Source organism: Tursiops truncatus, chromosome 18 (genome assembly GCF_011762595.2).
Source record: "Tursiops truncatus isolate mTurTru1 chromosome 18, mTurTru1.mat.Y, whole genome shotgun sequence".
Lineage (NCBI taxonomy): Eukaryota > Metazoa > Chordata > Mammalia > Artiodactyla > Delphinidae > Tursiops > Tursiops truncatus.
The window spans coordinates 18,062,421-18,085,761 of NC_047051.1; the positions used below are offsets into that span (position 1 = coordinate 18,062,421).

At 38.5% G+C, this 23,341-nt stretch overlaps 1 protein-coding gene, 1 non-coding gene and 1 pseudogene across 9 annotated transcripts in view; 1 reads left to right on the top strand and 2 right to left on the bottom strand.

Annotated features, from left to right (window-relative positions):
• CAB39L (calcium binding protein 39 like) overlaps window positions 1-23,341 on the top strand; it is a 100,310-nt gene that overhangs the window by 13,356 nt on the left and 63,613 nt on the right. For 4 of the 8 annotated variants that reach the window (XM_033843698.2, XM_033843697.2, XM_019936603.3 and 1 more), the window contains exons 2-3: window positions 192-339; window positions 957-1,032. The gene's annotated coding sequence lies outside the window, so the exon portion shown is untranslated. The remainder of the gene's footprint in view (window positions 1-191; window positions 340-956; window positions 1,033-23,341) is intronic. The other 4 variants (XM_033843699.2, XM_073795178.1, XM_019936605.3 and 1 more) reach the window with 2 other exon arrangements.
• On the bottom strand, window positions 3,779-4,107 carry LOC101315811 (large ribosomal subunit protein eL37 pseudogene; annotated as a pseudogene).
• LOC101320217 (protein ILRUN) lies at window positions 8,314-9,171 on the bottom strand. Its single transcript, XR_002176639.2, has one exon. It is a non-coding gene; the product is annotated as a protein ILRUN (transcript).

Genomic DNA, 23,341 nt, shown 5'->3' on the forward strand with positions numbered 1-23,341 from the left:
GGACAGCTAACATAACAGAGTACAGGTTACGTAGCAGGCTTTGTGCTGGGCACTATATATATGCTATATAATTTGGCTCGTGCAGCTACCCGTTGAGACTTGTGATATTATTTTCCTAAGAGGGATGTTGAGATTTAAACCCAGATCTATGTGATTCCAAAGCCTGTGTTTTTTCTACTACATTATTGCAGGATATACATCAAATATTGAGAAGAAAGAACATCCAGAGCTAAATGTTCTGTTTAAACCAGTAGTTGCTGCTCAGAAAATAAAGATGCAGACCCAAAGTCAGTTGTTTATACGTTCTTCATGCAAGAGCATTGTATTAAAGGAGAGAGTGTAAGTTTTCTCTTATTTCTAATGGGAAAATGTAAGCATACACACATGCACACATACACGCCCTCATACTGATGTTGGAGATAGAAATTTTATAAAAGTTGCCATTGATGACTGAAATTAGTGACAGATGTGAACTAAAATTATGGCAAAGCAGAAAAGAAAAAATCTAGCAGGCATGGGTTTTCATGATGCTGTTAAAAGCAAAAAACCTTTCAGAGCTTCCCTTCGTGACACTTTAAAGCTCTTCTAAGCTTTGCACAACCTTTTTGTATTGGCCTTTAAGATACTAGTTTAGATAAGGTGGTTTCCTCCTGTGGAAGGTTAGGGCTGATGGAGATTTCAGTGGTGCTAGAGTTCCCCTCATCTAAGCCACCCCTTCACATTTATACTGGTTTTCCCTAATGATGAAATATTTTTATTTGGTTCAGTACTAATTTTTAAAAAGTCTGCCACTTGAACTAATTGGGGTAGGGAGATATTCATATTTTAATTTGATTCATTTTTATATGATTCTGATGGAAATTCAATTTATAATTCTATGTACATGATAATAAGGAAAACGTTGAAATTTCTATAAAGATTTTTTAAATTAATTTTTAAGCTTTTCTTTTTGTCAGAAGCTGTGTTGATCAGTGACTTTGGTGAAGGCTGAGAAAGTTGAAGAAAATTTGCAGATGATACACAACTTCTAAGGTAAGCTAATATAATAACTCAGTCAAGATTATAAGTACCCTTGACAGACTTATAGACTACAGTTAACACACTAAAATAAAATTTACAGGAGTAATTATTATATCCTGATTTAAATTTTACAAAGCAATTGTAGGAGTATTAAATAGACTTCCATTTCTGGTAGTATGATAGACAAGACATCCACCAAATATGTAAAATACTAGATTCAGTATTTTAAAAATCCTTTAAAATGAATGGATGAACCTATAAGAAAATAAGGGAAACTTTCTGGGGCTAGAAACCAAGCAAGTATATTCTGTGAGGTAAACGAGTGCTGAAATCACTGAATACTTTGGGGGCATCCATCAGTTTCTTTTGGCATAGAAACTTGTGCATGGAGAAGAATGGAGACGGAGGAAAATTCCCTGCGTTCTGCAAAGTGAAGGGGGCCTATCAGAGACCATCCTGGAGAGTCATACAGCTCTGGGTGGAGTTAAAATCCCCCTGAATAATTCCTGCTTACATTCACTTGGATTTGATGCCTTATTTTATACTATTTTCATGATCCTTAAACTCTACAAATTGAGAATTTTAATTTAAAATAGACTTGGGTCTGTAACACTCTTCAGTACCTGCCAGAAACAATCACAAATCCTCCATGGAAGGAATTATCAACCTAGTTATCAAATAATCATAGTTAAAATTCTAACAAATATACTCATTTTTAAAAAAAAAAACACAAAACATACAAGGGGAAAAAATCAAAACACTATGAGCAAGAGTCAGCAGAAATCACAACTGAAACAGATCTACAGATATTTCAGCTATTAGAAATATCCAATACATAAGATAAATATATTTAATAAATAAAAGAGGGATTCTAACCAAATGTAAAATAGATAGCTAGTGGGAAGCAGCCACATAGCACAGGGAGATCAGCTCGGTGCTTTTTTTTTTTTTTAAATAAATTCATTTATTTATTGGCTGCATTGGGTCTCCGTTGCTGTGCGCGGGCTTTCCCTAGTTGCAGTGAGTGGGGGCTACTCTTTGTTGCAGTGTGCAGGCTTCTCATTGCAGTGACTTCTCTCGTTGTGGAGCACGGGCTCTAGGCGTGCAGGCTTCAGTAGTTGTGGCACACAGGCTTAGTTGCTCTGCGGCATGTGGGATCCTCCTGGACCAGAGCTCAAACCCGTGTACCCTGCATTGGCAGGCAGATTCTTAATCACTGCGCCACCAGGGAAGTCCCCAGCTCGGTGCTTTGTGACCACCTAGAGGAGTGGGATAGAGAGGGTGGGAGGGAGACACAAGAGGGAGGAGATATGGGGATATATGTATATGTATAGCTGATTCACTTTGTTATAAAGCAGAAACTAACACACCATTGTAAAGCAATTATACTCCAATAAAGATGTTTAAAAAAAGAGGGATTCTAAAACATAAATAAAGAGTAATAGACTATAAAAATGACAAGGCACATTAAAATAAGAATGAATTAGAATATCAGAAATGAAAAATCCCATAATAGAACTTAAAAATTAAATAATATGTTAAACCAGCATATAAGGCACAGTTAAAAAGAGTAAGAAACTATAGTTGACCCTTGAGCAACACAGGTTTGAACTGCACGTGTCCACTTATGTGTGAATTTTTTTCAGTAAATACGTACTTGAGTACTACATGATCTGCAATTGGTTGAATCCACAAATGTGGTTACCGCAGTTATAGAAAGCTGATTGTAAAGTTAAACATAGATTTTTGACTGTTGGTGGTTGGTACCCCTAAACCTCAAGTTGTTCAAGGGTCAACTGTGCATGGAAGGCCATACACAGAGAAAAAAGATATAGGAAAAATAAAAGAGATGGCGAGATGATTTAATCAGAGTAGCAGGATACAATTTATGAAGAAAGTTAGTACTAAAGTAGAACACTTCAGAGTAACCTAAGATGAGCTTCTCTAGAGAGAAAGCATCATCCCCTTTGTACGGGCAGGAATGAAAAAACAAAACCAGAACTAATTTGTTTTTAATGGGTTCCCCAACTCATCACTTAAAAGTCAGCACTTCCTCTTTGTCTTACTTTTTTTTTTTTTTTTTTTTTTGCGGTACGCGGGCCTCTCACTGTTGTAGCCTCTCCCGTTGCAGAGCACAGGCTCCGGACGCACAGGCTCAGTGGCCATGGCTCACGGGCCCAGCCGCTCCGCGCCATGTGGGATCTTCCCGGACCGGGGCATGAACCCGTGTCGCCTGCATCGGCAGGCGGACTCCCAACCACTGCGCCACCAGGGAAGCCCTTACTTTTTTATTCAAGACAAAGAATATAGTAGAACAGGAATGTGATTCATAATTTTAAAAAATCAATTGGAGATTTATTCACAAATATTTGCTGAGGATAAAGCAGTAAACAAAACACAAAAGTTCCCTTCCTTCACATTAGTTTATGTTCTAGTGTCATTAAAGTTGTCAGTTACGAACTAAAAATCAGGACAACAGCAAACTTATTCCTTTCCTTTTCACTCATAACTTTCCTCAACATGGGGTTATAATGGAAACTCAGGGGTATGCAGAGTTCACCATAGTCATAGAATACAACAGTGTAGAGTGTATACATTATATATATCAGAGCCTACATTTTTAAAAAAATGCCTATTTCTTGTGTCAAAAAAATTAAAAATGCCTGTTTATAGAGAAACGTAGCTGCTGCTTTTAAAAAAAAAGAAACATTTTTTTCCACTTATGAATGCTATGGTTGAAAACTTGATTTTTTTCTTTTTAAACATTTGTTGAGTGACTAATTATTGAAACCCTTAAGGATGAATTGGATGCTACAACAGCTGCTCTTTTGGGATTAGGTGATGTTCTTCAGGGAATTCATGCCTGAATCTACTGTATACAATTTTTAGGTGCTTTATTCAACCAGTGCCAGTGGCATTTCATCTTTTAACCTTGGCACTCCAGTTATACTTTCTCTTGCACTTGGGAGGGTAGCCACATTTGCCACAGATCGACTTATGTCGGTGGTAGGCCTTAGAGCCACAATAGTGGCACAGCATGTGTGTCTTATTGCTATGCTTTGCAAATGACGACATTCCCTTCCTCATCTCGCTTCTGATCATTACAGAAAAGAATAAAAGAAGAAAAAGTAATCAATCCTAACACCCAAAGAAAATTACTTCTAAAATTTCATTGTACTTCCTTCTAATTTTATCTATGTAAAATTATATGTGTGTATGTACACACAAATAGTTGTGTGTATATATATAATTTAAAAGTGAATTTGAGGGACTTCCCTGGTGGTCCAGTGGGTAGGACTCCACCCTCCCACTGCAGGGGACACGGGTTCGAGCCCTGGTCCAGGAAGATCCCACATGCCATGGAGCAACTAAGCCCATGTGCCACAACTACTGAGGCTGCTCTCTAGAGCCCACGTGCCACAATTACTGAACCCACATGCCACAGCTACTGAAGCCCTCACGCCTAAAGCCCGTGCTCTGCAACAAGAGAAGCCACTGAAATGAGAAGCCTGCACACCGCCAGAAGAGTAGCCCCCACTCGCCACAACTAGAGAAAGCCCGTGTGCAGCAACGAAGACCCAACGCAGCCAAAAAAATTAATTAATTAAAAAAAGAAAAGAACGAGCACAGCCAAAATAAATTAAAAAAACAAAAAGAAAACCAAGGGGGTAATCAGCTGTGTCAGATGAGTGAATCAAAGGGATGGATAGTGTTTCAAAGCAACACTAATAAACTGCTCACATTTAAAAAATAAAAGTGAATTTGAAATACTCATATTTATTCTATTTTTTATTTTTATTTAACATATTTTTCTTATATGAATATATGACACTTTAAAATATTATTTTGACACCTCTATTAAGTTTATTATAAGATGGTAGCATAGCATAATTTATTCAGCAGTTTCTTTTTGTAAACATTCCAGGCTTTCCTATTATAAATAACATTACGATAACATCGTTGACTATCTGGCCATATCTCTGATTATTTTCTCAGGATAGCTTTCTGTTAGTAGAAATAGTCTGTTAAAGAGCATGAATATTCTGATAAATTGTTTTCTAGATATATTCTTAGTGATTTTATTCTACACAGCAGCATATGAGAGTTTGTCTCACCACATTCTTGCCAATGATAGTTTATATTTTTAAAAATCTTTCTTCTATTTCTTAGGAAGATTGGTTCTGTTTCTTATAACAGTTATGCTTATTTTACTAAGGTGAAAACTTTTCATCTGTATTTTTGATTTTGTATTGAGATGGAGAAATTGTCGGTCTTTTAGTAGTTGGCACAAGAATTTTTTTTTTTGCAGAAAATGCTGAATTTGTTTGGAAGAAATGCCTTGATAATTCATTTGTGATGAATATTGAGTCTACAAGGGGCTTGTTCAAGTGTGAGAAGATGATTGTTAAATTGGTTTTTTTTTTTTTTTTTTTTGCGGTACGCGGGCCTCTCACTGCTGTGGCCTCTCCCGCTGCAGAGCACAAGCTCCGGACGCACAGGCCCAGCGGCCATGGCCCACGGGCCCAGCCGCTCCGCAGCACGTGGGATCCTCCCGGACCGGGGCACGAACCCGTGTCCCCTGCATCGGCAGGCGGACTCCCAACCACTGCGCCACCAGGGAAGCCCCTTAAATAGACTTTCCAAGTGAAATGCTGTATATTGTGTAATGTGACTCTCACTGTGACCCCACAAATAAAAACGTATGGAAATTAGGAAATCCTTGGTGTACCTGGATTTCTTGCAGAAGCCAGTGAAGGGGCTGAATGCTAAATGTTGGTTGATATGCGACTAAAACATTTGGCCAAGTGTTTAGGGAGCAGCTACCATTTGGGTTACTTCTTCCCTCTAGGAGATATCTCTGTGTCTCACTGTTCTCTTCACTCTTTCCTTTACCACTGACTTCTTTTCCCACTAGGATCTTTTAGTTTTACCTCTCCCCAGGCTTCTTCCTCTGACAGTAAATATATGTGCCTAAGCAACAAACAACCCTCCCTGCCCACCACTCCATCTCAGAAACTTTTTCCTGTATGCTTCTGTCTTAACCATGATTTTCTTTTCTCCCTTTTTCCTAGTTCGCTTTCTTTCCCCTTTCCTACTGTTTCCTCTTTCTTTTTTCATGCCAGTCTTCAAGATTTTCCTAAAACATTTTCCCTTGCCGGGAGTATCTTCCCCCCTTTTCTATCTCCCTATTCAGATCCTAGTACTTTTCCAAAGTGCATCTAAATTCCCATTTCTTCCATTAGTTCTTTATCTTTTCTCTCCTCACTAGGTAATCTCTATATTGTACCTTATAATACTTGGTCCTTTGGTTATTTTTTCTTCCCTTTACATTTTCTCCAGTCTTTATATTCTGGTGTAATTGTTTCATATACGTAAATAAGTTTTTTTCCCCAAAAGTTGTAAGCTCCCTGAAGGCAAGTCCTTTGTGAAAGACTTATTTTTAATTCCTTAGACAACGCCGTACTACAGTAGGCTTGTAGAAACACCAATAAAGAGTTGTTACATGTAATTGAGTGATAGTGGAGAATTAGGCTATAATGTGTAGTTAATTTGAAAATCAGTTATATTTGAAAATTTTCAGAGTTATTGATAACACTGCATGGAAAACAGTGACAACTTTTGTATGTGATTATCAGTGATGAAAGGCCAAAATCTTTATTTAAAGTAAAAAAAAGTTTATTACTATTAGATGACCACATTACAGCTTCTTTCAAAGGAGAACTGGCATCATAATTTTAAATCCTAATTTATACTTGTATTGTCAGTGAATAAGTTAAAAATAGATTATAAGATAGAAGGGGCGGGGGAGCAGCAGCTACTGTAATATCTACATGTAGAGAAGTGGTTAACAAAATTGGTACACCAATATTAAGGAACACTATGCAGCTCTTTAAAAAGAATGAAGTTTTGGGGCTTCCCTGGTGGCGCAGTGGTTGAGAGTCTGCCTGCCGATGCAGGGGACACGGGTTCGTGTCCCGGTCAGGGAGGATCCCACATGCCGCGGAGCGGCTGGGCCTGTGAGCCATGGCCACTGAGCCTGTGCATCCGGAGCCTGTGCTCTGCAACAGGAGAGGCCACAACGGTGAGAGGCCCAAAGAATGAAGTTTATCTATCAAATCTGGCATGTAAAGAAATCCAGGATCTACTATTAAGAAAAACAAATAACTTATAAAACAGTATGTGTGGTATGATCCCATGTTTTAAAAGTTGTATGTATACTCGAACAACATGTATGTCTGTCTGTGTTTGCCTGGAAACAAATGTCAGGAAGAATAAAACTAAACTATTATTAGTAGTTAACCTTGGGGAGTGTAATTAGAGAAGAGGAAGGGAGGGGATTTTCAAACAATAGAGAAGCATATAAAATTAAAAGTTCATTGTTTTTTTTTTTTTTTTTTACAGTGAGCATTTATTTTGAAATCAAAAGGCTAAAAGATATAATGTATATATAAATTTTTTTTTTTTTTTTTTTGCGGTACGCGGGCCTCTCACTATTGTGGCCTCTCCCTCCCGTTGCGGAGCACAGGCTCCAGACGTGCAGGCTTAGCGGCCATGGCTCACGGGCCCAGCCGCTCCGTGGCATGTGGGATCCTCTCAGACCAGGGCACGAACCCGTGTCCCCTGCATCTGCAGGCGGACTCTCAACCACTGCGCCACCAGGGAAGCCCTAAAAGATATATTTTTAAAGAATTAATATAGCAAGAAAAGTACACTAGTTCATATTTTATTTGTAAAACGAGATACCATTCTGTGTTTGCATTTATTAAGGGTATTTTTCTGTGGTCAGTATTTATTAATAGATTATAATCATTTCTCCTATTCTAGATCATGTTTTATAAGTCTTCAGAGTTATGGTAAAATGTGTTTTATAAAGATAATGAAATCCAACTGTAGTTACTGAACTAATTCCATAGAGATTTTTCCATTCAGTGAATATGTTTTATTATAATTCTATGTGTTGTTTGCTGTCAATGTCTTTGAGTCTGAAAATTAAATATCTTGTCAAAAAGTACTTTCCATTATCAACAATCTTCAAACTGTAGAAAGAGATACTTTGAGACTAGTTTCCCGTGACATTTTATTTTATTATTATTTTTTTGTGAATGAAAACATATTATTTAAAGTCCTACAATGAGATGAAGGATGTTGGTTGAGTTTGACTTTCCTTTCATTAAAGACTTCAGAAAAGGCTATTCGCTATTTGAAATTCTAGCCCCCAAGATCTCATGTAATAGCAAGTGTGCTAGAATCCAGGTGAGATGCTGGCAGACAGAGCTCTCTCATGGCCATCTCCTAGGGTAGAGGAGATTCCTTACTGTAAGTCACTACTGATAAGTTGTTTGCGTGACTGCTGGGGGAGAGATTTACAGAGTTCTGTGAGAGTCTATTCTCATCTTGCTCGGTTTGGTCAGGAGCGGGAGACCATGTGTTTTTGCTGATTGAGTCGAACCTGGAACCCCCAGAGTCTTTTAAGTTGTTTTCATCTGATTGTTGGTTCTTTTGGGGAGAGGCAAACGGGTTGAAGTTTCTTCTACCCTGTGATGTGGCTGTGTGTTGAACTCCGTTTCAAAAGATGACAGCTGCTGTGTTACTCCTAAAAGTCCACCCACCTCCACACTGAGAATGACCCAGATGACATCTACATAGTAGAGTCCTGTAGCAGTGCACATCTGTCACTGTTCCTGATACATTCCTGCTCTGCTGGGGTTGCACATCTGGACGCTGACATCTGCAATCACTTGGGGCTCTAGCGATCTCACCATTACCATGTTCACATGTCCAAATTGGTCTTTCAGGGGTTTTTTTAAGACAAACCCCTGGAGGCCAGGCCTCTGCCCCAGAATTTTGGATCTGCCATGTTTTTATAAATTGAGTATCAGGAGGTATCAACTCCCCTTCTCCTATGGTGACATCTTCAACAAAGGACATAGAGGGCTCACTGATGTTTGGGCTCTCAAAGTCATAATAGGCGCCAGTTGCTGCTTGTAGGTTCCAGTTGGTCATGTCCAGGAAGAGGGCGCAGACGGCCGAGTTGAGCTGGAAGCCGAGCAACCGCTGGAACTCAGAGATGAGCACGTCCTTGACGGTGGTGCCCAGGCAGCTGAACTTCTGCATCAGCTCGGGGTCCAGGTTCACGTCCATGCCCTCCATGACTGGGGCCGGACACTCGCTTCCCCTCCTCCTCACAACTGAGCCGACGCCGGGCCGGGGCCCGGGAGGTGCCCGTTGCTAGCTGGCGCTGCGACCCCGCTCCTCGGAGGTAGGCCCCGGGCCTCTCACCAACCATAGGGATAAACTCACTCAGCTGCTCACTCACTCTCGCACCCCACCCCCGCGCCCCCCTAGTGCCGCCGCCAACGCCTCCTCTCGCTTCTCCCTCCCAGGACATTTTAAACTGAATAATTTATAACTCAAGGTCTTCTGTCCCTTTATTCAACCTAATTCTCTCTTTGTCCTTTCTGTGTTCTTTTTAGATCCTGTTTTCCTTCCTGGTTCTAAAGCACCAGCTTACAAATTGTACTTTTAAAGAGTTATAACAGAAATAATATGATTTTCCAACATAAAATTTTTTGTATAGCTCTGATTTCAATAATTTGTAGCAAAGTGAAAGTTTGTAAAAACTCAGAAAATTGGAAGATGACGTACTTTATAAAAAGAGAACGAACATGTGTCAGTTCTTGATAGGATGAGAGTTGTTCTTTCATTAAAAGCTATGTTGTGTTCTTAATTGATTCAAGGAAGAACTTTTCATACAAGTATCAACTGTGGAAAAAAACAGAAAATAGATCCATCAAAGAAGGGCAGGGAAATAAGAGAGTCATTACCATCTGACTATGGTTATAGCACTAAGCCCATTTTTGTTGGTTATGATGATATTGTATTGATATATTGTATCTGAGGATTCCATGATTTCTTTCTTACCTCATTCTTTGTTTTTCCTTGAATTGGGAAGTTGGAGGAATACCATAGCATGTATTTCACCTGGTTATTGTTTGTGCTGCAATTGTAAGTGGAATTGTAACTATTGAGCTTAGAATTTGATGTATGCAAGTTATAGCCTTTAGCTTTTCTTCTTACTACATTTATATGATTTTTTAAAATTATTATTTATTTATTTATTTTGGTACCCCTTCATTTCTTTTTTTTTTAAATTAACTTATTATTTATTTATTCATTTTTGTCTCTGTTGGGTCTTCATTGCTGTGCAGGCTTTCTCTAGTTGCAGCGAGCGGGAGCTACTCTTCATTTGCGGTGCGCAGGCTTCTCATTGTGGTGGCTTCTCTTGTTGTGGTTCCGGAGCATGGGCTCTAGGTGCTCGGGCTTCAGTAGTTGTGGCTCACAGGCTCTAGAGCGCAGGCTCAGTAGTTGTGGTGCACAGGCTTAGTTGCTCAGCAGCATGTGGGATCTTCCCGACCAGGGATTGAACCCGTGTCCCCTGCATTGGCAGGCGGATTCTTTTTATTTCCTTTTTCTTTATTTATTTATTTAATTTATTTTGTTTTTGGCTGTGTTGAGTCTTCGTTGCTGTGCTCAGGCTTTCTCTAGTTGCGGCGAGTGGGGGCTACTCTTCATTGTGGTGTGCAGGCTTCTCACTGCAGTGGCTTCTCTTGTTGCAGAACACGGGCTCTAGGTGCGCGGGCTTCAGTAGTTGTGGCTCTTGGGCTCTAGAGCACAGGCTCAGTGTCTGTGGCACATGGGTTTAGTTGTTCCGTGACATGTGGCATCTTCCCAACCAGGGACTGAACCCATGTCCCCTGCATTGGCAGGCGGATTCTTAACCACTGTGCCACCAGGGAAGTCCCTATATGATTTTTGATAACATCAATTTTCACTCTGCTCAAATGCACATTCTATTACTCCACTCTCATTCTCTTCAGATGATCTTGAGTTCTTCTTTTCTGAGAAAATGGAAACAATCATGTGCTTTCTAACTTTATTTCTCTTTACCTGGACAGTTTATTTTACTCATACTTTCTCTTCCTTTTTCATTTTAGAAATATATATATCATTCTTCTTGGGGGTTAAACTTTCCACTTATGTTCTTGATCCCATATTCCGTTGTGGGCTTAAGACTCTTGCCTCACTAATTATCCTCTTATCTTGCATCTTTCTGATATCTGTTCCACCCAATCTACTGAGAGTTTAAAAAAAAAAAAGCAAGCAAGCAAGCAACAAAAATACCTTTCATTAGTCCTTCAAGCTCTCCTTCTGTTCCTTATCAAAACACTTGGAAACAGTAATATATGCTCATGCCTCCGTTACCTCATTCCTAACCTCTTACAATCCTAATTTTGCCCTGGAATATTTGTTGTGTGTCAGGGACTACTACTCCAACCTCTCATCCAGTGTTCAAGGCAAGTCAGTTGAGCCATGCTACCTGGATCAGAACGAATATTACCAATTTCCCAGGAGGACTGGCTTGGAGTCCTCTGCCTGCTTTATGCTTTGCTGTAGTACCGTATGCTCTGGTGATCCCAGCCTGGCTTTGGCCTCTCTATCAGCCTATGTCTTTAGGATTTTAGGGGAATATGAATTCTTAAAGGTCCTTTTCCTTGTCCTAAGTGGTTCTCTGAATATACCTATTTCCCCTAATACCTTTGGTTTGTAAGAATTGAAAGAGGGCCTTAGAAATTAGATTACAGGTTTAGGCAGGATGCTCATCACTGCTCTACAGTATTCCATATTGTTGCACCCTTCATATTCTTGATGTTCTCCTTTTTGTTCATAGTGATAGTATACTTTTCTGGTTCTCCTGTCCTTCTCTAACTACTGTTTCTTTAGTCAGTTTTTTCTATCACAACTTATAGACGTTCCTTAAAGGTTTGTTCTTGGCTTTCTTTTTGGTCTCTCATATTGCACTGGCAGAATGAGTGACCCCCAATATATCTCTGGCTCTGTTTTCTCTCCAAGTTCTATGCTATGTGTTCAACTGCCTCTGTAGGCATCTATATCCAGAAGTCTTGCTGGCACCTCAAACTTGTTACATATCAAGCAACTGGTTATTTTGCAAAAATTTGTTTTTCCTTCGTTGGTCCTTATTTATTTTGAAAATATTACCCATCTACTCTTTCACACAGGCATGGAAACTCATCATATTGTCTCTTCTCTCAATTACCATCTACATTTATTCAGTTGCCAAACCTATTGTCTCTGATAGGTAGACTGCCTAGTTACTTTCATTGCCATCCTAGACTAGTGCAATTGCCTTTAATTTCATCTCCTCCTGTCTCTCTGCCTTCTTGATTCTTCTTACACACTGCCACATTCATATTCATGAAAGAGAGTTTGATTACATCATGGCTCCCTTTTGCCCACAAATTAACAGTTAAACTCATTAACCTAGTATTAAAGCTCTTCATAATCTGATCCCAACCTGTTTTTTTTTCAGTTTTTTTTAGTGTCATTCACATAGCATTTGCTTCTGATAAGCTAAATTATTGCTTGTTATTTATATCTTGTACTTCCTAATACTGTGTTCTTATCTCCATGTGACCAAATCATACCCATCATTCAAAATTGAGTTCAGTGCACCTTTTCTATGAAACCTGTGATTCCTCAAGGTATGTTTTTTTGGCTCTTCTGAATATTTTGGTATTTCATTAGTCTTTTCATTGGTAATTCATAACTTTTTGCCTTATACTCTATTTATTTTTAGTACATGTCTTATATCCCCTAATAAAATATGAATTTCTTATTTTACTCTGTACCCCCAAAGAGCAGATTTCCCTCAGATGGTTGGATGAATGAATCCTATACATTGAAGTGATAAGAAAGTTGTAACAGAGCCTTGCCATTGTCAAGTGTTCAGGGCCATTGCATTTAGTTGTATGGCTTGTCCACTGCCCAAAGCCTCCTGGCCAGGGCAGTGAGTGGGGCCTGAAATCCAGCTCACATCCCCACTTCTGTCACATCAAACTATGTGCCAGGCTGGTGCAGGGCTGCATCTGCCTGTGAAAAGGGTACTTGTTCTTTGTATGAAGGTGCTATCTGCTGGTTAATCTATGCGCCTGCTTGACTGCACCTGTCTCTTTTTCTGACTTTTACCAAAGTACCATATAAGCTAGTAGCAACCCTGAAAGTATGGACAGTATTAACTGAAGTTCATTATGAAAACTACTTTGTGTCACATAGAAAATACCCTCAAAATGTTTGTTAGAATGAAAGATGTGGATTAATCGAGTGTAAAATAAAGCATTGTTATAGAGCATCTCCTTGATAATTCGCTATTAATCTCAAATTCACAAATATTCTGGAATCCCTGCACCGCTTCTGGAACCTCTGAGACTTCTTGTAATTTTCTTACTTAGATCAAATGGTTAAGGGTCCCGTTTCCCTTGCCCCCACCCCAACTCTGTCTTTTGCTTAGAGTAAATTAGACTAAACTCCAGGGTTTCTGTACTCCTATCCTATGCTTTTTAAAAATGCTGCATTCAGGGAATTCCCTGACGGTCCAGTGGTCAGGACTCTGTGATTTCACTGCCGAGGGCCCGGGTTCAGTCCCTGCTCAGGGAACTAAGATCCCACAGGCCTCGTGGTGTGGCCAAAAAAAAAAAAAAAAGGCTGCACTCAAAATTCTTTTAACGGAATTCTTTTGGTCTAGTTGGTATATAAGACAAATTTAAAAGTCCTTAAACACATAGTTAATGACTTGTTGGTGTGTGGGTTATGAGTATCTCTGGAGCACCTACTATAGCACTTTGCATCTACTAAGTGTTTCGTAATTGAGGTTGACTACAAACTGCTTGTGACTCCTCCAGTGGATCTGCCCCATTCAGGAGTAGTGATAGAGCAACTGCAAGTTGGATGATGTACTTTTAATATATGCTAGAGTTTTTTTGTTGTTGTTGTTTGTTTTTTATGAGTGGAGCAGTGTCTAACATTTAACAGTTAACTGAGTCAGGCATGTATGTATATTATTTCACTTGATGCTCACAACTAGTCCTGGAGTATATACTGTTATCTCCAATTTAAAGATATGTTACTTACGTACAATCTGTTTTCATTCAAATCTGGGTCTGCCTAATTTCAAAGATTTTATGGACTGTGAAACTAGGCACTTGATATGAGAAGAGTGTTCAGAATAGTTTATCACATAAAGGCCTTCAGAGACTATATGTCTATATTTATTTATTACTAAATAGATATATGTAGAGATATATTTTATCTTGGCATTAGGGAAACAAGGCAGTCATTCCTTGGACTGGCATAGTAGATGTTACTGCTGAGGGCCAAATATTGCAGCTGCCACTGCAGTGCAGTACCAGTAGGGGGCCAGAGTAGTGCTAGAAAGTGAGAAAAAGATTGATGGTCTCAGCTTTGAGAGATTGCTCTGACATTTTGGAAATACAGCCAATGGGCAGGGGTGTCACCTAAATTTTGTAATTCAAGCTTCCTCCTTCCTAAAAAAAGCAGAAGGTGGAGATGGAAGCAGAGTTAGTATAAGAGAGAAAACAGACTAATGAAGAAGCTTTGTTATCTTGCTGAAGTTAAGAACTTTTAAAGATTTCCAAATTTGGCCAAGGATTAGCAATTAATGGACAATTGGAAACGTGTTTTCATTCTATCAATTAACCCCTATTTCAGTGCAACTTGGACACCTCTAAAGCATTTGTCCTCTGGCATTTCTTCTGTATTCTGCTTTTATGAAAGCAATTTGAGTATCTTTAAGCAAGTTCCAGGGCCACGATGTTAATTCTGTCTGAAATGGGAATTATGAGAAGAACTAGAGCTATCTATGGTACATGCATAGCATGACAAACTCCTAAGATAATAAATAGATTCTTTGCTTTGGGTCTCCCTTTTTGGCATAAGACTATTGAAGAAAAGTCAAATGTTATTCCTGGGCTACCTGAAGTTGTAGCTGTGGTATTTTGTACCTATACTGTAATCTTTAGGAAGAGAGAAAAATAGAGAAACAAAAGCATAGATGAGAAGCGAGGAGAAAAAAACAGTGAATGGAAGCAACCTAAGTGTCCATCGACAGATGAATGGCTAAAGAAGATGTGGCACATATATACAATGGAATATTACTCAGCCATAAAAAGAAACAAAATTGAGTTATTTGTAGTGAGGTGGATGGACCTAGAGTCTGTAATACAGAGTGAAGTAAGTCAGAAAGAGAAAAACAAATACCGTATGCTAACACATATATATGGAATCTAAAAAAAAAAAAAAAAAGGTTCTCGTGAACCTAGGGGCAGGACAGGAATAAAGAACAGACATGGAGAATGGACTTGAGGACATGGGGAGGGGAAGGGTAAGCTGGGACGAAGTAAGAGTGTAACATTGACATATATACACTGCCAGATGTAAAACAGATAGCTAGTGGAAAGCAGCTGCATGGCACAGGGAGATCAGCTTGGTGCTTTGCGACTACCTAGAGGGGTGGGATAAGGAGGGTGGGAGGGAGACGAAAGAGGGAGAGGATATGGGGATATACATATGCATATAGCTGATTCACTTTGTTATACAGCAGAAACTAAAACAACACTGTAAAGCAATTATACTCCAATAAAGATGTTTAAAAAAACAGCGAGAGTAAGAGGTAAATACCACTTAAAAAAAAAAATCTGTAGTTACCCAAATTAGCAAAATTACAACAATAGGTTCACAGTACTTGTTAGCATACTCAACATATACATATATTTTACAGTGGTAAAAGAGTCATTTCTGCTTTTAACACTTGTTTTGAAAACACAAATTTGTTCCAATATGATTGATATATTAGGAAACATTTGAGCATAATGCAGATTTCTCATTTGCTTTTGTACAGTTTTACGAATGCAGAAAACCACCGAGCTGAACCAAGCCATGGAGAAATGCACAAAACATAAACCATGGAGAAATGCGCAAAACATAGACATGCACACACCTCAAGCATGTACCAGCTGTCTCTGTGTACCACATGTTATATGAGTCACATTCATCCATGTTTGGTGTTACAACTCTCCAGCTGATTTCAGATAATCTTATTTCCACTATTTTGAAATAATTCACAAGCTATAAGTCTCCTAACATCCACCGCCATAAGCAAAATGTCAGGTCTTTTTCAAGAAAAAGTACCATATTTATTGTGGTATTTATGTATTTTTTTAAACCATTTAACGTGTAAAAGTGTGCTACTATTTTTATTAGGTTCCTACTTTAAGAGAAAAAATATGTCTCTGATGAAATTTTTGAGTATTGAGCTCCAACCCGGTTTTCCCCAGAATTCCTGTGGTTCTTATTGCATGATATTGCATAGCATGGAGATTTTTAGGAACACTTACCTCATTTTGTAGCAAAACTGACTGTACATGTTAATTTTAGAACATTTGGAAAACACAAGAATGTATGAATGTAACCACTGGTGTTCCAACTAATGTTAACCTTTGGTATTGTTTCCATGTCCAAATAGAAGGAAATATTTATTTAAAAAATAGAACAAAAATTGGGGGCTCATATTCTTTACTAAGTTTAGCATCTTGGAATTTTTAAACTTGATATTATGCAATAAATATATCCCCATTTCTTTAAATGTTCTTAAACAACTTGACCATGTTATTCTGTATTAATGAATGAACCCTGCTCAATATTCAGTAGGCATGCGGAATGGCCTGCAACTATGCTGGTTGTTTGGACATCTGCTTTGGTTGGCCAATGCCCATGCCACGTGGACCCCAATGATTATAATCAATCACATACTTTGGACTTTAGTTTTGGGGTTTTTTTGCTATAAGTAGTGTAATAAATATCCCTGTATATTCTTCCTTGCATACTTATTCTTAGAATAAATTTGTAGACATTGAATTACTAAATAAAAAGGAATATGAATATTTTAAGCCTTTTGCAACTTATTGTTAATATCCCTACAGGAAAAAGTTATGTTAATTTACACTCTGTGTTAAAGTACTAGAGTTCTTGTTTTATTTTACCCTCACCAATCTTAGAAGTATAATTAAAGCAAACACAAAAACAAACTTTATTATCTATTTAGGTAACTACAGTGTTATTGATCAGGAGAGAAGAATGTGGGGGAAATAGAGGCTGACCCCTTTCTATAGGGAGTTAAATATTGAAGTGGACCATGGGAAGTGGAGTGATGGATAGAACTGATAAATAGGAATTTATTTAAGTAATAAATGAGTGTACTAGGCTAAGAGGTCTTTAAGAAAATGCACGCAAGGTAAGGGTAAAAGGAGGCTATAAAATTTCTGCCTTCTTGCAATAAAAAATGCTGAATGAAAAAAAAAAATGCTGAATGACCCAATGATATGAGTAAAGTAGAAAAAAAAGGCGGGGTGAGGGGGAGAAAGTCTATTTAAGACCTTCCAGACATCACTTCCAGTTGCCAGATTTTAAGCCACCCTCCTCATGATAATGATATTGTAAATAAGCAAAGTCACAGGTTAATGAAATGAATCATAATCATTCAAGTGGAGCAACATGTGATTTTGCAGAGCTCCACCTGGGTAGAATTTGAGTCAAAGGATTCTGAGTAAGAGATAATGAGCTCATATGGAAAAGGATAACTAAAAAGGCATATACAGAACCTGAGAGCCTAAGAACTTCCTAAGCATTATGCCTGCGTATTTGTCTCTCCAGTGTGATCACAGCCATGAGCTAAATTAGTTTGAGCAAAAGTAGGGAGGCACAAAGTGTGAGAAAGATATGATTAGAATCTAGGAGAAGCCTGAAAACCCAAGCATCTTTTTCTACTTCTGCCTTGTGGGGCAGTCAACCCCGGAATACAGAGCAATCTAATAGGATGCAGCCTGGGTGTAAGGGGAAGTTCTCCCATTTTTTTGGAAGAAGAGACCAAGAAGGAAGCATTTTAACCTGGGGGCTTGAGTAATGGGCAGACCAAGGAAGCTGGTTAGAGACAAAAATCACAACAGATTCAACAGTTTTTGGCTTTGATGAGTAGAAGACAAAAGGCAAAGTGATTAAAAGCCAAATGATAATCCAAGACTGTTGTATTGTCAAAGAAATTCAAGCCTGAGAAATAAAGTTCTGTCATCCCTTGGCAACTCCCAGACCCCTAAATCTGGCCCCCAAACAGGTAGACTGGCTTCAGCAGGAAAGTTGTCAGTCATGAACCATCCACAATGACCCTCTCAAATGTGACGTTGGAGGACAATTGATAGGGAGGATTCTCCCAGGGATTAGAGAGATTAGAACCAGGGGCAACCAGTTTGGTAGCTAAGGAACTCATCCCCAGGCAGGGAAGCTTGCTCTTCCTGTCCAGCAAAATATCATACATATTATAGATTAATGTTTCCTCACTTACCCTTTTTCATGTGGGAGTATTTATTCCTGGTATCCTGTGTTCCTTTTGCCTTGTTTATTAGATGTCCTGGGTGGGTGGGGGAGTAAATTTATAATTGAGCCATAGAATGCTAGACCATAAGGAGCTACTTCAAATTTGATTAAAAAGCATAAAACCAACAGAGATCTTGGAGCTGGATGCAGTAAGTAAACACTTTTGAGCAAGGGTAAGTGCACTGTTCCTCACATTTGGAAAACTTCTCTCTGGAGAAATGGCCCAAATCTGGGAGAAAGTAAATACAAGGTGAGCCTGCACCATTGTGTTGAACAAGAAAGCAATGAAAGTTCAAGGATTATTGAAACTGTATCAGAAGGTTGTATGAGCTATCTTGAAAGGACTCCCGCTGGCCTAATTTGTGGAAGTTTTAGCAATTGTTTTAGATACCTCTTATATACCATTGCAGATCCTCTAGGACTCACTTGTCTCATTTCACCTCTATGCAAACCCTCATGCAGGCATAACTATAGCTTCATCTCCTGTCATTCTGCAAGCCCTTTGCTACGTGTCGCAGGGCTTCCATGTGGCCACTGCTCTGGGGTCCACTCAGTGCCCAGACCCACACATGTGCAACCGGGAAGAATAGAGGAGTTAAACTCAAGTGTAGGGGAGTTAGTTCCCTTTGGGGAAAGACTTTGATCAATCCAAGATGAGAACCAGTAGATAAATTCTTCCTCTTCCTTTCCCACCCTCCCACCCCCGAACCCTAGGGGTGATCCTGAAATGCAGTTCATATAGCTTCTAAGAGTTTCAGTCTGATAGATTTAACAAGTGGCCAGCTTGATGATGCATTGTCATATTGGCTGACATATTCCTTCTTTGTTTTATTCCCCTATTTCCTCATTCCTGCTCATTGTGATTGGATTTCTTATTAAAATAATATTACATGAGGCTTTTGCTTCAGACCCTGCTTTTGGGGGACAACCCAGGCTACAAGGACAGCACCAAAAAGAATAATGCCTGTAATTGATTGAAACATTGAATTTGTAAAAATTTGTGAACCTATAGTGATATTCAAGAGAAGAGAAAGACTTCCCCCACCAAAAAAACGTATCTCTCTTTGCCACCATTGGAAGTGAATATTACTAGCTTCCTACTCTCAAAATTGGTAATTAAATAAAGAGAATTAAACAATTAGAAGTATAGTTGAGGAGAAGCTCTTCTCTACAAAACAGTGCCAGCCAATATACATAGAAAGAATAGAATTTTTAAAATTACCGGTTTGCAACCCTGGTGAAGTAATTGATTTAGGGAAGGATCACCAATGAATACTAAAATCATTGGAGGAAGCACTGAGAGAGAATTGCATATTTGCAGGTTGAAAAAAATATCAGTCTATACCCTACTAGCTAGTCAAAAAGGGAAATGTCTTTTCAATAAAGAAATGTGCTATTATTACCCTAACTCAGTCATCAAACATAGATCACTAATAGTGGGACAATGAGACTGTTGCCTCTTGGTGTGATTCATTATGAACTTATCTTGTAAAAAATGTTTATGTTTTATTATGCTTTCAGAGCTAACTTCCTTTTTATAGGAAATACAGGGGATAGAAGAACAAGTTAAATGGCACCACAAAACACATTCTCAAAAGTTTCTGTAACAGAATTCTCTTGGTCTTTTGAAAAGTCCAGAATCAGTTTTTAAAAAGGAAGAGGAGGGAGGGCTTAACAAATTAAAACATTATTCTTAAATAGACCTGGTCTGAAAAAACTATCTTACCCAGAGATCAAATAAATATCAGCATTTTCTCATAGCTTTTTTATGGTTTAATGTTTCATTCCTGATAGTGATATTTTTGTCTTTTTTTCTTTGTCAGTCTTGTAAGATGTTGAGCAATTTTATTGATCTTTTCAAATAATCGGGTTCTGTTTCATTGATTTTTTTCATTGTTTTTCTGTTTCTAACTTTATTGATTTCTGCTCTTTATTATTTTCTTGGTTCTGCTTGCTTTGGGCTTAACGCCTCTAGTTTCTTCAGGTGGAAGCTGAGGTCATTAGCTTGAGGCATGCTTTCTTTTCTAATATAAGTGCTTAATGTTAAACACATCTCTCTAAATACTTCTTTACCTGCATCCCACAGATTTTGTTGTTAGGTTTTCCTTTTCATTCAGTTAAAAGTAATTTCTTTTCTTTTCCTTTTTAATTTTTGGCCATGCTGCATGGATTGCAGGATCTTAGTTCCCTGACCAGGGATCGAACTTGGGTCTATGGCAATGAAAGTGCCCAGTCCTAATCACTGGACTGCCAGGGAATTCCCCCAAATAATTTCTAATTTCTGCTTTTATTTCTTCTTTGACCAATAGATTACTTAGTAGTGTGCTATTTAGTTTCCAAATGTTTGGGAATTTCTCATATCTTTTATTATTGATTTCTAAGTTAATGTGATCAGAGAACATATTTTCTATGTTTGTATGTTTGATATATATCAGATCAAATTGGTTTTAGTGCTGTTCAAGTCTTTTATATACTTACTGATTTTCTACGTTTTCTATGAATTATTGAAAGAAGAGTATTTATATCTTGGACTATAGTAGTAGATTTGTATTTTTCTTCTTTCATTTCTCTCAGTTTAGTTTTCATTAAATTAGAAAATTTTTGGTCATTATTTCTTCAAACATTGTTTTCTGTTTCCCCTTTTCTCTGCTCTCCTTTTAGGACTCAAACAATGCATACATTAGGCTGCTTGAAGTTTTCCCATAGTTAGGAATGCTCGTTAATTTTTTTTTTTTGGTCTTTTTTTTCCCTCAGTGTTTCTTTTTTTTTTTTTTTTTTTTTGCAGTACGCGGACCTCTCACTGTTGTGGCCTCTCCCCGTTGCGGAGCACAGGCTCTGGACGCGCAGGCCCAGCGGCCATTGCCCACGGGCCCAGCCGCTCCGTGGCATGCGGGATCCTCCCATACCAGGGCACGAACCCATGTCCCCTGCATCGGCAGGCGGACTCCCAACCACTGCGCCACCAGGGAAGCCCTCAGTGTTTCATTTTGATAACTTCTGTTTTGTCTTCAAGTTTACTAATTATTTCTTCTGCAGTGTCTAATCTGTTCATCCTATTTAGTGTAATTTTTATCTCAGAATTGTAGTTTTAATATTTAGAAATTTGATTTGTGTCTTTTTAATATATTCCAGGGCTCTCCTTAACAATACTTATGCTTTTTTATACTTTCTTAAACTTATGGAGTATATTTGTAATAGCTGTTTTAATGTCTTTTTGTACTAATGCTGTTACTTGTGTCATTTCTGAGCTATTTTCTATTAAGTTTTTCTCCTTATTATGCATGTGTTTTCCTGCTTTTGGCATGCCTGGTACTTTTTGACTGGATGCTAGACATGTGGATTCTATGTTGTAGTGTGCTAGATTCCTAAAAATTTTTAATTCTTCTCTAGGATACACTTAAGTTATTTGGAAACAATTTGATCCTTTCAAGCTCTCTTGTAACCTCTATTGGGGGGGACCAGAACAACCTTTAGGACTAATTTGGTCCTGCTACTGAGGCAATATTTTTCTGAGTACTCAACCCAATCTCCCATTTATTATGAGATTTCTTTATTCTGACTGTTGGGAACATGACCTATTTATTCTCAGCCTGTGTGTGTAGTGGGAATTCTTCAGCCTGCTTCTTTCCAGTGGTTCTTTCCTTGGCCTTGGAGAGTTTTCTCATGGACGTGCACTGATCAGTTCTCAGTGAAGATTTGAGGGGAACTTTTTGCAGATCTCTGGGGCTCTCTTTGTAGCTCTCCCTCTCTGGTATTTTGCCCTGTGAATTTTAGCCACATTGGCCTTCTTGAATTATCAACTCTGTCTTTTGAACTCAGGGAGACTGCCATGCTCTGCTTGGGTTCCCCTTCCTGCTCTGCAAACTGGGACAATTGTGAAGCTTACCTTTGTTTGTTTCCTTTCTCTTAGGGATTACTGGGCTGAGCTGCCTGGTGTCCAGTGTCTGAAAACCATTGTTTTATTAATTCTGTCCAGTTTTTTAATTATGTAAGATAGAAGAGTAAATCTAGTCCCTGTTACTCCATCATAGTCTGAAACAGAAGTCCCTATAATTGTACTTTTAATTCTCTGTCCAAATAATTTTTGAAAGAATGTTCTTTTTTAATTTTCACGTATTAATAGGGTATTTTTAAAGAACAGTTTGCTTATCTTCTGAAAAATTTAAAAATAACTTCTAGTTTTATTGTGTTGTATTTACAGAATGAAGTTTGCACTATTTCTCCTTTGAAAATTTACTGATGTCTTTGTGGCCTAATATAAGGTCACTTTTTGTGATTTCTTTGTATGCATCTTAAAAAATGGTATTTAGTAGGAATCAAATGTAAACATACATTCATATGCAGACAATCTGTTTAATTATGTATTAAATGCCTTTTCTTTATTTTGTGCCTTAGACTCCATCACAGATTGATATAAAGTCTAATTTTAAAGTGACTTTTAAAAAATCAGCCTTATAGTTATTCTAAGTTCTACCCTTACAAATTCTGAACTTCTTCAGTTATACCAGAACTCTTTGAGTATAATCTTAAGAAGATAGTAGGCTCTTAATACCCTTTAGGGTTTTGGGATAATTTCTATTTATTGTTTCTTTAAAAATAGGAAATAAGATTCCAGATTTACAGAACTACTAATTTGAAGTAACAAACAGCAGAGTAATCTCTAGGCTTCTTTTATTTATTTACTTATTTATTTTTGGCTGTGTTGGGTCTTCGTTGCTGCACACGGGCTTTCTCTACTTGCGGTGAGCAGGGGCTGCTCTTCGTTGTGGTGCACAGGCTTCTTACTGTGGTGGCTTTTCTTGGTGCAGAGCATGGGCTCTAGGTGCATGGGCTTCAGTAGTTGCAGCATGCAGGCTCAGTAGTTGTGACTCACGGGCTCTAGAGCACAGGCTCAGTAGTTGTGGCTCACGGGCTTAGTTGCTCTGTGGCATGTGGGATCTTCCCGGACCAAGGATCAAACCTGTGTCCCCTGCATTGGCAGGTGGATTCTCAACCACTGCACCACCAGGGAAGCCCTAGT